The sequence below is a fragment of the Lutra lutra genome, chromosome 6 (assembly GCF_902655055.1).
Source record: "Lutra lutra chromosome 6, mLutLut1.2, whole genome shotgun sequence".
In the NCBI taxonomy this organism is placed as follows: Eukaryota; Metazoa; Chordata; class Mammalia; order Carnivora; family Mustelidae; genus Lutra; species Lutra lutra.
The window spans coordinates 30,783,137-30,797,836 of NC_062283.1; the positions used below are offsets into that span (position 1 = coordinate 30,783,137).

The following is a 14,700-nucleotide window of genomic DNA, read 5'->3' on the forward strand; positions in this document are numbered from 1 at the left end:
TCTCACAAAACAAACTGAGGGTTGATGGGGGGAGGGGGTTGGGAGAGGGGGGTGGGGTTATGGATATTGGGGAGGGTATGTGCTATGGTGAGTGCTGTGAAGTGTATAAACCTGGTGATTTGCAGACCTGTACCCCTGGGGATAAAAATATATGTTTATAAAGCTGTAAAAAAAAAAAAAAGAAAGGATGAATACCCAAGTTTTGTAGCAACATGGACGGGACTGGAAGAGATTATGCTGAGTGAAATAAGTCAAGCAGAGAGAGTCAATTATCATATGGTTTCACTTATTTGTGGAGCATAACAAATAGCATGGAGGACATGGGGAGATGGAGAGGAGAAGGGAGTTGAGGGAAATTGGAAGGGGAGGTGAACCATGAGAGACTATGGACTCTGAAAAACGATCTGAGAATTTTGAAGGGTGGGGGGTGGGAGGTTGGGGGCACCAGGTGGTGGGTATTGTAGAGGGCACGGATTGCATGGAGCACTGGGTGTGGTGCAAAAATAATGAATACTGTTATGCTGAAAAAATAAAAAATAAAAAAAATAATAATAATAAAAAAAAGAAATTATTCTCCCAATTTCATGAATAAGATCAGATCAGACATTTGGTCAAATCACATTATGAGCCCACCAATGTGAAAGTGTTGATTCTATTTTAAGGGTATCTGTCCTTACAAAATAAAAAGAAGGTATATAAGGTATACTTTGAAAAACAGCCATTTCAATCCAGCAGAGAATGGGGTGATGCTAAAAGAAGACTATTTAATCCACATTTTTAACTGATAAGTCCCAAGATTCAGTGAGGCTCTCTAATGAGTTTGCCTCACACATCTGGTCCCTGTAGATTCTTACACCCCTGACTCCTCCTTCTCTGTTCTCACAGGCTGTATCCCTCATCATAAATAGAAACAGCCAGGACAGAAAAGGCACATGTTATGGATTCAAACTGCCTAGATTCATAACCCACCCCAGTGCTAGAGGGTGCTCTGGATAACCTTTCATTGCATTAGCAACCCTAGGATCACACTCCTCCCCCCAGCTACTACGGCAAGGGTGAGATGGCCTCCTTATCTGAAGCAAATCCAGTTAGAAAATTACTTCCAAATTTAAATATATATTTAATATTAAAATAAATATTAGTCTTTTCAGAAAACTCTCAGATGAGTATCAAGGAGTTTATTACTTTTTGCGCACCCAATAACTTGCATGTCCTTTGTGTACTTCCAACTCTAACCACCATGGCTTTCATTTGTGGTCTCTCTTCTACCCAAAGCCACCCAAAGTGTCTCTTCTACTCTCAGCCATCCAAAGTGTCTCTGAGAGGAATCACAGGCTCTCTACTTTCCTTCTCATCTCCTCCTCTCATCTCCAATCACCTTTTCTATCCCTGATTTACTCCCAAATGTTCTCTGGTAAACAATTTTCACTTCTCTGAGCTTCTCTTATTGAAATCCTCACACATTGCCCCTAATAAATCTAACCAGTACTGAGCCCATTAGGCTAACTCAGAATTCTCCTAAAAGGAGAGATAATGGTTGTGAACAACTATAAGTTACTGTCCTTTAAAAAATTAATTTCTTAATGCTGTAATACAAGCGTGTACATAAGATTTTGTATATAATGGCCAGTATCTCACAAACCCACTACCAGGACTCCCTAAACATCCTGGAGGCTCTGGATCTGAGAATCAGAACAGCTGAGCTAAAGATAACTACTTCCAAAACAACCATGGAGGTTTAGAGGAAGATACCTGGCTTGGACAAGGAGTCAGAGCATGCAGAAGCAAAAGGAAGACTATCATTCCAGAGAAACAGCAAAAAACAAACAAACAAAAAAACCAAAAACCAAAAACAAACAAACAAACAATAAACCAGGAAAACCAAAGCAAGATTGAAAAGAGATAGGAATTTCAGGGTAAAATGGATTCAGAAAAAGGATCCCTTATGGAAAAACTGTGTCCTAAGCAGGCAAGCATGATTTCTGAAATCTTCCAGAGACAGCAAATTCTGAAGTACACCGTCAATGCCATGGTCCAACTGCCCTTACAAATGACCACTCTGTTGTCACTGGACCAACAAAACTCTCTGTTGAACAAGGTGTGTCCACAGGATGTTGCTAATTCTAACAGCAACCTACAGCAGAGGATGGGTCAGAATAGAGGCAGATCTGTGTTCCCATGGACAGTCCCTGCAGTCTTCAGAAGGACACAACAAACACAAGGAGCTCAAGGACAACAACCTCATCCTGGTGTGGGGTCCAATGACAGAGAAGGTGGCACAGTGGAGGCTGGGAAGGTAAAGCCATGGGAAACTGAGTCACTTACCTGCATACAGTTTTGCCTTCTTCAGGGCTGAAAGGGAAGACACCCTGGTGAGACATGGGCCAGAACAAGTCTGCATATTATTGATCTACTGGCACTTGATTCCTCTCTGTGCTGCAGGTAACACTATAACAGAGTAAGGAGAGAGGCTAGAGAAGAGATACCCTTCTGACATGGGCAGACAAGAGGATGTTCTGGGAGTTTCCTGGACCGCAGGTCAGAGAGTTGGCATTGCAGGCTGAATTCCATGCCTGCCAGTTGCTGCTATGTGACCTTTGCCAAGTTAGTGTCCTGAGTCTTAAAAACCACAACATTAAAATACAAACTCTGAGAAACAAACAGCGTTTTGGAAGGGAGAGGGGTGGGAGGTTGTGTGAGCCTGGTGGTGCATATTATGGAGGGCATGTGTTACATGGAGCCCTGGGCGTGCTGCTGCATAAACAATGAATTCTGGAACACTGGAAAGAAATTAAAAAAAATAAAAGATGTCAAAAGCTTCTGCACAGCAAAGGAAACAGTCAACAAAGCAAAGAGGCGACCCACAGAATGGGAGAAGATATTCACAAATGACAGTACGGACAAAAGTTTGATATCCAGGATCTACAAAGAACTTCTTAAACTCAACATGCACAAAACAGATAATCATGTCAAAAAATGGGCAGAGGACATGAACAGACACTTCTCCAATGAAGACATACAAATGGCTTTCAGACACATGAAAAAATGTTCATCATCACTAGCCATCAGGGAGATTCAAATTAAAAACACATTGAGATATCACCTTATACCAGTTAGAATGGCCAAAATTAACAAGCAGGAAACAACATGTGTTGGAGAGGATGTGGAGAAAGGGGAACCCTCTGACACTGTTGGTGGGAATGCAAGTTGGTGCAGCCACTTTGGAGAACAGTGTGGAGATTCCTCAAGAAATTAAAAATAGAGCTTCCCTATGGACCTGCAATTGCACTACTGGGTATTTACCCCAAAGATACAGATGTAGTGAAAGGAAGGGCCATCTGTACCCCAATGTTTATAGTAGTAATGGCCATGGTCACCAAACTGTGGAAAGAACCAAGATGCCCTTCAATGGATGAATGGATAAGGAAGATGTGGTCCATATGCACTATGGAGTATTATGCCTCCATCAAAAAGGATGAATACCCAACTTTTGTATCAACATAGAGGGGACTGGAAGAGATTATGCTGAGTGAAATAAGTTAGGCAGAGAGAGTCAATTATTATATGATTTCACTTATTTGTGGAGCATAAGAAATACCATGGAGGACATGGGGAGATGGAGAGGAGAAGGGAGTTGAGGGAAATTGGAAGGGGAGATGAGCCATGAGAGACTATGGACTATGAAAAACAATCTGAGGGTTTTGAAGGGGCGGGGGCTGAGAGGTTGGGGGAACCAGGTGGTGGGTATTATGGAGGGCACATATTGCATGGAACACTGGGTGTGGTACATAAACAATGAATTCTGTTACACTGAAAAGAAATTACAAAAAAAAAAAAAAAAAGATGTTCTTTATCCCATACAGCTAAATTGGCATCTTTAGGGAAAATAAAAATAAATAAATAAATAAAGGATACATGTAGTTGAATAGTAAAACCTATTTGTGGAGCATAACAAATAGCATGGAGGACATGGGGAGTTAGGAGAGGGCATTTGGGGGAAATTGGAAGGGGAGGTGAACAATGAGAGACTATGGACTCTGAATAACAATCTGAAGGGTTTGAAGAGGTGGGAGGGTAGAAGGTTGGGGGAACCAGGTGGTGGGTATTAGAGAGGACACGGACTGCATGGAGCACTGGGTGTGGTACAAAAACAATGAATACTGTTATGCTGAAAATAAATTAAAAAAAATGATTAAAAAAATCAAAAGCACTTTTAACTATTAAACTTCTATTCTCCTACAGACAAGAAGACTTAAGGGTCAACCAAGAAAAACAATTTTAACCAGAAGAGACAAAATTAAAAAAATAAACAAATAAATTCAGCAGAGTTCAAAGAGATAAATGAAAATAACATAGAACTGAACGATTGATTATAACATTATAATCTAAGGTGAAAAAACTCTTAAGTTATTCATTCAATTTTATGCACACAAGCATTGCAAGGCCAGTTATCTATATGCATTTGATTTTCTGAACAATAGAAGAGACACAACTTCTGTGGAAACAGTGAACCCCTAAGAGTCAGGGAGATCTCCTGGGGCCAGTGGAGAATAATTTTAATCTCTAAAGAAATTTCATGCTTAAAAAAAATTGGGAGGTACTTAGCGTAAATACAGTCAACATCTAAATCTGTTTCTTCTCTTTTTATGGGGTGCAGCAGGATTCAACAATATGTCAAAACATGCATTTCAAATAAATTTTTGATAAAAAAAAAGTATTCCTGCAAAGAACAATACACTATGTCCAACTATTCTTGATTACCAAAAAAAAATACATAATACTAACAAATTTCATCCACAGAATTTTTCTGAAATGAATCCCAAATCAATTGCATCCCAAAATAAGGAAATTTTCACATGGAAAGTAAAACATGCAAAATTTTTTATTCCATCTGCTTTCAATTTGGTTTAAAGGTAAAAAATGATACAATGTATGAAAATATTTTAAGGAATAAAGTATACATTATTCCATGAATCTAAGAAATCATTATTACATCCTATGATTTCCAGGAAAGAGAGATATGGGAAATATGGGAAATAACAGAAAGGGGAGATGAAATAAGGACTGGGATTTTAGGTAAGCTCTACGGTAAAGGTGGCCATTTGTTCTCAGAAAACACATCACTGGACCAGTAACAAATTATCCCATGACATTCCCACCCAAGCTCTGCCCAGTCCTCTACCCTACACTTTGTGATCAGTACCTCCAGAAACTGGAGAGAAAAGACTCTTCCACGATGGTGTTGTGTGGAGGGATCAAAATCCTGAATTTAATGACTCCCATTTATTTATATAGTTTCTCTAAAATATTCCAGAGTATTCAGGTTGACTGAGAACCAGTTGCATTGAAAACTAAAAGCTACAAAGGTGGTGGGTAGATCAACCCAAGATGCACGACAGACTCTAGTGACCACCATCATTCCAGGTTTCAAAGCACCATGTGGGAAACAATAGCCCAGAAGGGGAAAGCCCATGGAGCAAGTTCTGTCTCCCACCAGTTTCCACTTGTCTCTGCATGAAACAGAGAGAGGACACTATGGCTTAGGGGGCAAGAGACCCAAGGATATCCGGACAGTCACTCACCAGCCAGGTAAACAGATTTCCTCCAGTCTGAAAGGCAACACAGGTAACAGGTGAGCTAAGAATCAGAATATCTCCTACAAACGTGACACAGAAACTTCTAGGAAAAAGACACAACATATCAAGATCTGCCTGGAGTTCATCTGAAAAAAAAAAAAAGTGAAAAATACACATAAACTTCCATCACTAAGAGCAGCAAAGACTGCACCTGGAAAACCCACAAGAGCATCTATATGTCTCCATGAAGATCTAACTCCAGACCCCTCGAGCCTCCACAGCCCTGCCTGTCCTCTCTGGTCCTCCTCAGACCCTGCTCCTGGCCAAGGGCCTACTGTCCGCTTCTCCTCTGCACCAGCTTCCACACTTGTCTGCCTTGACCCTGTCCTGCCTTACCTCTGGCCTTCAGTGCCTCCTCCTTTATCTGCTGGTCCTCCTCCTTTTCTCTGTGCAGTTTCTCCCATTCCTGCATATCCTGGAGCTTTGCAGTATGTTCTCTCATGATGTAGAAGACAGCCCCAAGGTGTAGGAGCATCAGCACAGTCAGGATCACCATGAAAGCCAGCTTCCAGGGAGAACTCTGAGGGAAGAAGGGTTCTGTGTCCAGCCAGACACCCCATCAGGGCACTGCTCAGGACGGCCCAGCCCAGCATACACAGCGACCCCCAACCAGATAATCCCACCCTTCTAGGAGTGGGAAGTAATACTGACCTGGGATGAAAATGGCCATTGCCTTCTCCTGGCCTAGGATAGGGTTGAGGACTGAGCAGGACACATTCCCTGAAGAGCTGTCCCTCACCACAAGAGTGGCGTCTATGGTGAAGAGCCCTTCAGCATCTTAGGCTTGGGTCTCAGAGAACGTCAGGAACTTCTCTCCACTGAGAGCTTTCCACTGCACTTGGGGCTTTGGGAACCACCCCGAGGCCATGCACACAACTCTTCTGGCCCTGTGATGTGCACTTGAGGGGCAGAGCCCACACCTGAAGAGAGAAGCTAGAGAGCACAAGGAGGCCACCTAGAGCCCAGGGATTCCAGCAGAAACTTCCTGTGCACAACTCCATGCACAGCACTGCATTTTGGGGGCTCCTTGTGGGGAGTGGTCCCTACAAGGATTAATGTAAGGGGTCCTGCCATGGAGAACAGAAGGAAGGAACATGGGGACCTGTGGCAGGCCCAGAGAGCAGGCTCTTCTCCCCAAACATGAGGGTGGGAATTCCATCACCCAGAGGGATAGAAGGAGACATTTGGTTCCAGGATCCATCCTTCTCTGCTCTTCTCAACTCACACACTCTCCAGGGCATCTGCAGGCACACCCACTGCCACTCGTTCATCACTTCCACCAACCTACATACCTCCTGTGCTCGCTCCCTAATATCCACATCTCTGGTTTAGCTGTGCCAGGATTCCTCACAGATGCTTCAGACTCAAATCCTGCACTAATTCATGTTTGGCCCCATCTCTGAGGATAAGGATGAAAATATCCCCAATATTTCAGCCTTCTTTACATCCAGCCAGCCCTCTGCCACCTATTGTTAATGCCTTCACACTCTGCTTCTGGGCTTCCTCCTGTGACTTGACTGAGCCACTGAGAGTTCAGGGAATGTGACTCTAGTAGAGGTTGGAAACTGCTTGAGCCATTGCCCTGTCCTCTGCCACAGGACAGACATCTTCAGGCTAGCGCAGCCTTTCCAGCTGGATCAACCAATAGCCAGTTGGACAACACCAGCTGAGCAAACCCAGCCAAGGTCCACTGTCAGGACAAAATATATTAAAAGTACAAGTTTTATTGTCCCTGTTGAAAATAGGGAAAGAGAGCCCCTTCCCATTCTTTTCTTATAGCATTTACTTGAGGAAACTTGTGGTTCTGGGTGTTTTCTCTCCTCTTTCAAATGTATATAAGTACTTTAAAAAAAACAAAACAGAAACAAAAACAAATAGGCCTTTGGCAGCTCCATAACCTAAGAATGTGTTTCTCAAGGACCTGGGAACCCTCTCTTTGAACTGCTCACACCAAGGAAGACAGAAACCCTCTCTCCCCCTTCTCTGCCAGGGTAGGAGCCTAAACTCAGTGGGCACCATGATCCACGTGTAAAATCACCGCCCATCATCATAACGGGAGAATTGGTAAAAAACAAACAAACAAACAAACAAACAAACAAAAACCAAAAGCCAAAAAACAAACAAACAAACAAAAAAACCCCACTACTTTATCTTTTATTTGTCTGGGAAACTCTTCATTTCTCCTTATATTCTGAATGATCCCCTTGCTGGTTTCATGGCTACAGATTTTTTTTCCTTTTAGCACATTGAATATATCACATCACTCCATCTCCATTCTGGCCTGTAGAGTTTCTGTTGTAATTCCACTGAGTATATGTGAAAGTGTTGAATCACTATATTGCACACCTGAAATGAATATAACACTCTATGTTAACTACTCTGGAATTTTTTTTTTTATTTTTACAATAGGTGAATTTGTTTTTCCTCAGGATAAAGCCAATTAGCTAGCTTACATGCTCACCCCATTTCCAAGCAAATATAAGGTGCACCATCTAGAACAAATGGTGTTGGCAAGTCCACCTACTTGAGGGCTCATAACTGTTGATCCGGAGAACATGTATGGAATGAGTTCTGTCTGAATATGGAAAAGATGAGATTTCTTCTGTCTTTACATTTCTTGATAGAATCTCTGTGATGCACAGCGCATTGTAGTTAATGCTAATTTAATAATAAAAAGGATCCTTCTTCCTACTATCTTAGAAACAAGATTCTGGGTTGGAAGATTATGTTTTTAATTATATTTCCCCTACGTGACTGAAGATTTATGAGTAAGACCTGCTAAGATTAGCCAAACACAGCCCAGATGAGCTGAACTCCCTGAATGCCAGATTAAAAAAATGCTCTTTGTTATTGGCCACTGAGATTTCTATGTCTGTGTTACACAGCATTATGGCAGCAATCTACAGCTTACACATAAAATCAATATTTCTACCACTAAACAATCAATTAAAAAAAAAAACCTGTGAGTACCTGAAGTCCCTTGTCCCCAAATTTCCTCACTCAGCTGGGTCTACATCCAAACCTCTCTGATGCTGGAGTGCTCCTTTCCCACCACACTGCCTCTACATGAATGCAGGGGGCCATCCTCTCCACCCCATAACTACATCCAGGCCTCCAATCTTGCTCACCTTCCACACACCTTCCATTATAGGTGCTAAAGCAAACCACACACCTTCCATTATAGGTGCTAAAGCAAACCTGCGCTCACACACCTCGCTCCACTGCTCTGTTTAAAATTCCCTCAGCCCTGCATCTAAATGACATAAGAGCACACGAAGCCTTTGATGGTCTGGTATTACCACCCCCACTACCCCACAAATGAAACTCCTATCACTTCCTCCCCAATCCCACCATCTGCACCTGTCAGAGAGTACACAGTCCAGGCCTGGGACAATTCGGTTGATTGCTCAGAACCACAATCACCATGCTGTGTATGCCCTACACAGATCCATCAACCAGGAGGCCATTTCAGAACACTGTCTGCTTCACTCAAATGTCTGCTCAAGTGTGCATTACTCATGGGCTTCTCCTGATAAATCCCTTCTCTGTGCACCCGGACCTAGAACACCTCTATATTCCAGATAGTCACTTCTCACCACCCTCCCATTCACCTCCACACCAATCATGTGGCCTCTCTCTCTGCCCAGACTGACCAGCCACAATCTTCCCTCAGGTGTCTCACGTGGATGTTCTTCTGCTTGGAAATCTCATCCCTAAAATATTTATTTGGCTAAATCTCTACTCACCATCATCTAACATTGTCTATATCCTATCTATTTGGTTATTTATTGTCTGTATAATATAAACTCTACAGGGCAGGGACCTTTATTTGTTACACTGAGATATCCAGGTACAGAGAACATAGCTATCACATACCAGGAGTTCTATATATTTAAACTGAATAAATGAAGAGTGAAAGACCCACTTTCCCTCTTGTATAAATTGAGGGCTATTAATTTAGATGCTGAGGTGGCTCCGGATTCCAGTACTGCAGGTGAATAAATACCAATCAGCAACCCACCTGCCACCTTCAGTTCCAAACCAGCCTCTTCATAGAAGATTCCCATTCTGAAGAAGCAGGTATACAGCCCATTGTCAAAAGCCTGAACATTGTGGATGCGCACAGCAGCCTCCCCCTGGGTGAGGAAATCCTTCACCAGTGATGTTTGCCCGCTGTACTGAGAGAACTGCTCTTCTCTCTGCTTCCGCTGGTTTTGATAGATGAACACTGCTTCTGAGAACTTGGAGCGGAACCACCGCAGCTCCATATTCTCCACATCCATGGCTGGGGACACAAGACATGGCAGCGTGATGTCCGCACCCAGCACTGCCACAATGGGTTCCGAGGGGCCAATCACCATAAACTCCTCTGTGGAAACAGACACAGGAGTGAGAAAGCTCCATAGATGCAGGACAGGGAAGGAAACACACTGGCAGGAGGGAGGCCCTAACTGAGGCACTCAGCTGTCACAACTCCTAATGGGACAATTTTATCCTACAACAACTTTGAAATACACAAATGGTGTCAAAGAGACTCCTCAGCAGCCTGTGCTCCTGACTCCAGGCCCTTCCATGAAGGACTCTCTAACTTAGTAGTTCCAACCTTCCACAGGCATCACAATCACCACGAAGGCCTGTGAAACACAGACTGGTGGGCTCTACCCCCAGGCCTCCTGGTTCAGTAGGTCTGGAGTGGGTCCAAGAATGTGCATTTCTAAGGAGGTGGTGAGAAGCTGATACTGATGTCCCAGGGACAACACTCTGAAAACCACAGCTCTAACCTGCCTCCTCTTAGGACAGGACTGAAAACTCACCAAAGAACACTACTGTGGCCAGGTGGTAACATCCTATTCATTGCAGCACACCTAAAACTTTCCTACACCTGCTCCTAAATTTATTATTTCTGCCTATGTCTTTGTTCTCTGCTGAATTCTATGTGCGCTAAAAACTAGACCTCACAGCTACTTCCATTAAAACCTGCCTTCATTCCACTGCTCCCAGGACCCAAATCACTATTTGTTCCCAAAGAAGGTTCATCCCACTGCCCCCAGCCCCTCGCAGCCTTGGTCTTCTGAGACCTGGTAGATATGTCACAGGAGGACACTTCTGCAAGACAAACCCCACCAGACAACCAAACACCGACTTCTCAACTCCTGGCTGAGTCACTTTCTATCTCACCTGGGGGATGACAATTACTAGTCTCCCTGTGACATCCTCTCTCCAGTCAATGTCTATGAACCTTTAAACCTGGAACCAAAACCATGTCCCTCCTCTACCAAAGCCCTTCAATGCTTCTGCAGTTGCCCAAGTGATCCCGAGCCCATTAAGGAAGACCCTCCCTGCTCTCTGATCCCCAACTCCTGCTTCTCTCCCCCTCATTCACTCTGCTCCAGTCAACATTCACCTCCTCTGCTCCTTGAACAACCAGGCATACCGCCAGCTTTGTCTGGCTGCTTCTCACTGTGGAGAACCTCTTTCCATGGGATCCAGACAGGCTCCCCCCCCCATGCCTTTGTTCCCATCGCACTGCATACAGTGACCACCTTATGGAGCACTGCTGCCTGCCCACTTGCCATCCTGCAGCCCTGACTGCCCCACCTGCTCCAAATCCTTGTCCCATGCTCTCCACTCCTCTAACAAACATAGATTGTACCGGGTTGCGGTATTTTGTACTCGCTGTCCCTGCCAGAATGTAAGCTCCATAAAGACAGAGACTGTCTGCTCTGTACACAGAGTAGCACCTAACATGTACTCAGTACCCTATAAATATTTATGAAATAGAAGTACCAGCAAACCCAGGAAACAAAAAGCCAATAAATCTAGGAAACAAAAAAATAAAGAGAAAATTATTTTCATACTATTCATAGTGAAATTCACATTTTTTACTTCATAAGACATAAACTCATTAGAGAACTGTCATGTTCCCCTGCCCTTATTTTGCAGTTCTGGGATTCTTCTTATGTGTTTAATTTCAAATAGCAGTTGGGGCATCTCCAGAATCTGTGTAGAGCCTGGGTCTCCACCAATAGCCATCTGTCCTGATGGAGACAGCAGCAGAGTTCCGGGGACTCTCACCCTCCCCAGGGAGACACAGGGAGGGGGAGGGGACACACTCACCTGCAGAGCCCCCAGCAGGCAGCTGGAAGAGGAGAAGCAGGGAGGGGAGATGGGAGAGCAAAGAGCCCCAGCAACAATCCTCCATTTCCTCAGACCTGGGGAGACACAGGGCAGGAGGCAGGTGACACTTCCATAGAGGAAGCAGGGCCAGCTCAGAGCTCTGGGCCTCAGAGCAGACAGGAGGGCTCAGGGCTGGCAACAGTCCCCAGCAAGAGCACAGCCTTTCCTACTACTCAGTATGCTGATGAGGTGGGGGCGCCACAACCCTGATGCCAAGAAAGCCCTCCCAGTCCTTTGAAAACTTTCCCAGCCTGATCTGCCCATAGGACCAGACCCTTCCTGCCTCAGCACAGAGGCCTCCTCCATGTCTGCCTAAGTCACAGGCCAGCACAGAGGTCCAGGGACACAAGGTGTAGACTCAGGGCCCTCCCCATGAAGGACACACCAGCTCCTGTGTGCTGTTCTTCTGCTGCCCCCTAAATATGACCAGGGAATGACTAAGAAGCATGACAGTCAGACTGCGTCCTCCTCAAGGACACTGTGGCTCCCACCACATGCACGTTGTTCTGGGATCCTTTGATAGGTGAGTTCACACTGATTTTAGCTCCTGCCTCTTGAAGCCCTTTTCTGCTCAGGGCCAAGGACGTGGACTTGCTCATAGCTGAAGCCAGACAATTCCCCATGAACAGTTAATCCTCATCTTCTCTACTTTGAGGAGTTTCTGACTCAGGATAAAGGATCCCAGCAGAGCAGTGGGAAGCACAGGATAAAATGAGACCTGGTCAAAAAGAAGGGCTTCAAACCACTGACCCTGAGTGGGAGGGGGGCAGCCAGTGGTCTTGGGAAGGATAGATTCTGGGGCTGACTGCTAAGATCTCCTCCATACTAAGCCACCTGCTGTGGGAATCACCTGAGGCAAGTTTCTTGACCTGCTCTGCCCCAGGTCCTATCTGCAATATGAAGACAGTAATAAGATCTCATCCCACTGTATAAGAAGTATACTATGAATGTATGTATGGAGAGTTAGTGCACATTAGAACAGTGCCTGTTCCTAGGAAAGCTACACAAATGTCATTAAGTAAATAAGTAAATTGGAGTCCCCACTGTAGTTGTTCTGGGTCATCTCAAAGCCTCATTATTATTCACACCAGTCTCTGAGCACCCTCAGGATCTCGGTGTCCTCCTCCCAAGCATCTGCTCCCCACTTTCCTCTTCTTGTCCAGCAACTGTCTTCCAAACCCACTCACCTGCTTGAAAACCAGGGGGTTCTGGAACGTCTCTAGCTCAGTACTGTGAGACCTCAGCCAGCCCCAAATCTGTTCTCAGAGATTGCACATGCGGTTCACTGCTCAAGCCCCAAACCCTGCTTCTAGATTCAACATTGGTGCCACAGGCTCCTCTTGTCTGAGAGGCAGCTGGTTCCAGGAGAGTAGAGAAGCACAGCCTGGCACAGGTTGCAGAGGTCTCAGCTGAAACAGGGACCTGGGGCACTTAGCACTCCCAGACAGAAGAATCCTGCTCTGACTCCTTCCACCATTTGAAAATGAAAGCTTACAAAATGCAACCCTAGAAGACTTTGCCCTGCCCTCTGGACGGTGCACCCTAGTTATCAGGAAGGAAACAGCATGATCAGAGCCACAGAAAAAGGGCAGGTACAGATACACTGACCCACTCTGCAGGGAGACACAGAGACACAGACTCTGTAGTCCTTTGTTAAACAACTGCCACTCTCCAGGTTGGCTAGCTTCTAGACCAGAAGTAAGGAGTGTGTGTGGAACAGCCAAGATTAAAAAAGCCTTATTCTTAGGGCTACTTGTACTTTGTCTTCACTACCAAAACTATTCTGTTGGTTGGTGAATGCTGTCAGCTAGTGAATGCTATGTGGCAGGAGCCTTTGAAATGCCCCAGTGTAGCTGCTTTGCTTTTCTTCACCAGAAGATGACCCAAGTGCTCCCTACAGCATGGCAATGGAGGGGTTAAGCCTGAGCATCACAGAATCTTCCAGGACCAGCTCCAGGACCCTGGCACTTCCCCAGCTGAATGGACAGCACCCTGTGGCTTCTTAATGCTATAATATCACACAAGGCCTGGGTGGACCATTCAGCCCCTCCCTACCAGTGTGTACCAGGAAAGGTGGATTCCGTGGTCTCTGAGGGAACACCATGGAGCACTAGGGCTTCCTTTCCAGCCCCTCCCTTCCTGCCATTCCCCATCTCAGTAAAGGACAACTTGGTTCACCAAGTTATGCCTGCCAGAAACTGGAGGGTCATTCCACCACACTCTCCACTTTCCCACCCAGTCTGCTGTCAGTGCACCAGAAAGTTCAAGACTTTTCTTGAATTAATATCCATGGCCACCTTCTAGCTCCACACCCATCTCACTTCCCTCCTTACCCAGACACAGTTTCCCTGCTTCCCCATGGGTGTCCCCTGCCCACCTTCAGCCCGGCCCTCTCAAGTTCATTTTCCATCCAAGGTTATAACCTCTCAAATCATCTTATATCAGCTCCTCTTCACCCCTTCCAGGGATCCTCCTGCTAAACCTCAGCCAGCCCCAGCTTCCTCTCTGATCTCATTCCACTGCTCCCAGTGCTCCCTCCTGGCCTGGCAGCGTTCCTCCAGTTCAGGGAGATTTCCCAGCCTCAGGCCTTCTCACAAGCTCCTGGATGTTCCTGTTCTCTGTCGTCCTCCAAACTGGTCACCATTCCAGTCTCACCTAAAGTGACCTCCCTCCGAGGGGCCTTCGACAACATGCTCATCCCCATATGTGCCCCATACACGTGCTTGTTGGGGTTTAGTGGTGCCCTGTTCTCCTCCACAGCCCTGATATGTGATCTGTGGAGTGTCCGTGGCATCCACAAAGGGAGGCACTGTCACGTGTCACGTGTCCAGCACACAGCAAACACTCAGGAAACTTTGCCTGAGCTCATGTGCAGAGAAGTCACCTC

General features: G+C 45.3%; 1 pseudogene; it reads right to left on the reverse strand.

Moving 5' to 3' along the window:
• LOC125103325 (butyrophilin-like protein 1) overlaps nt 1-13,304 on the reverse strand; it is a 335,717-nt pseudogene extending 322,413 nt beyond the window's left edge.
• Between the last annotated feature and the right edge of the window lie 1,396 nt (nt 13,305-14,700).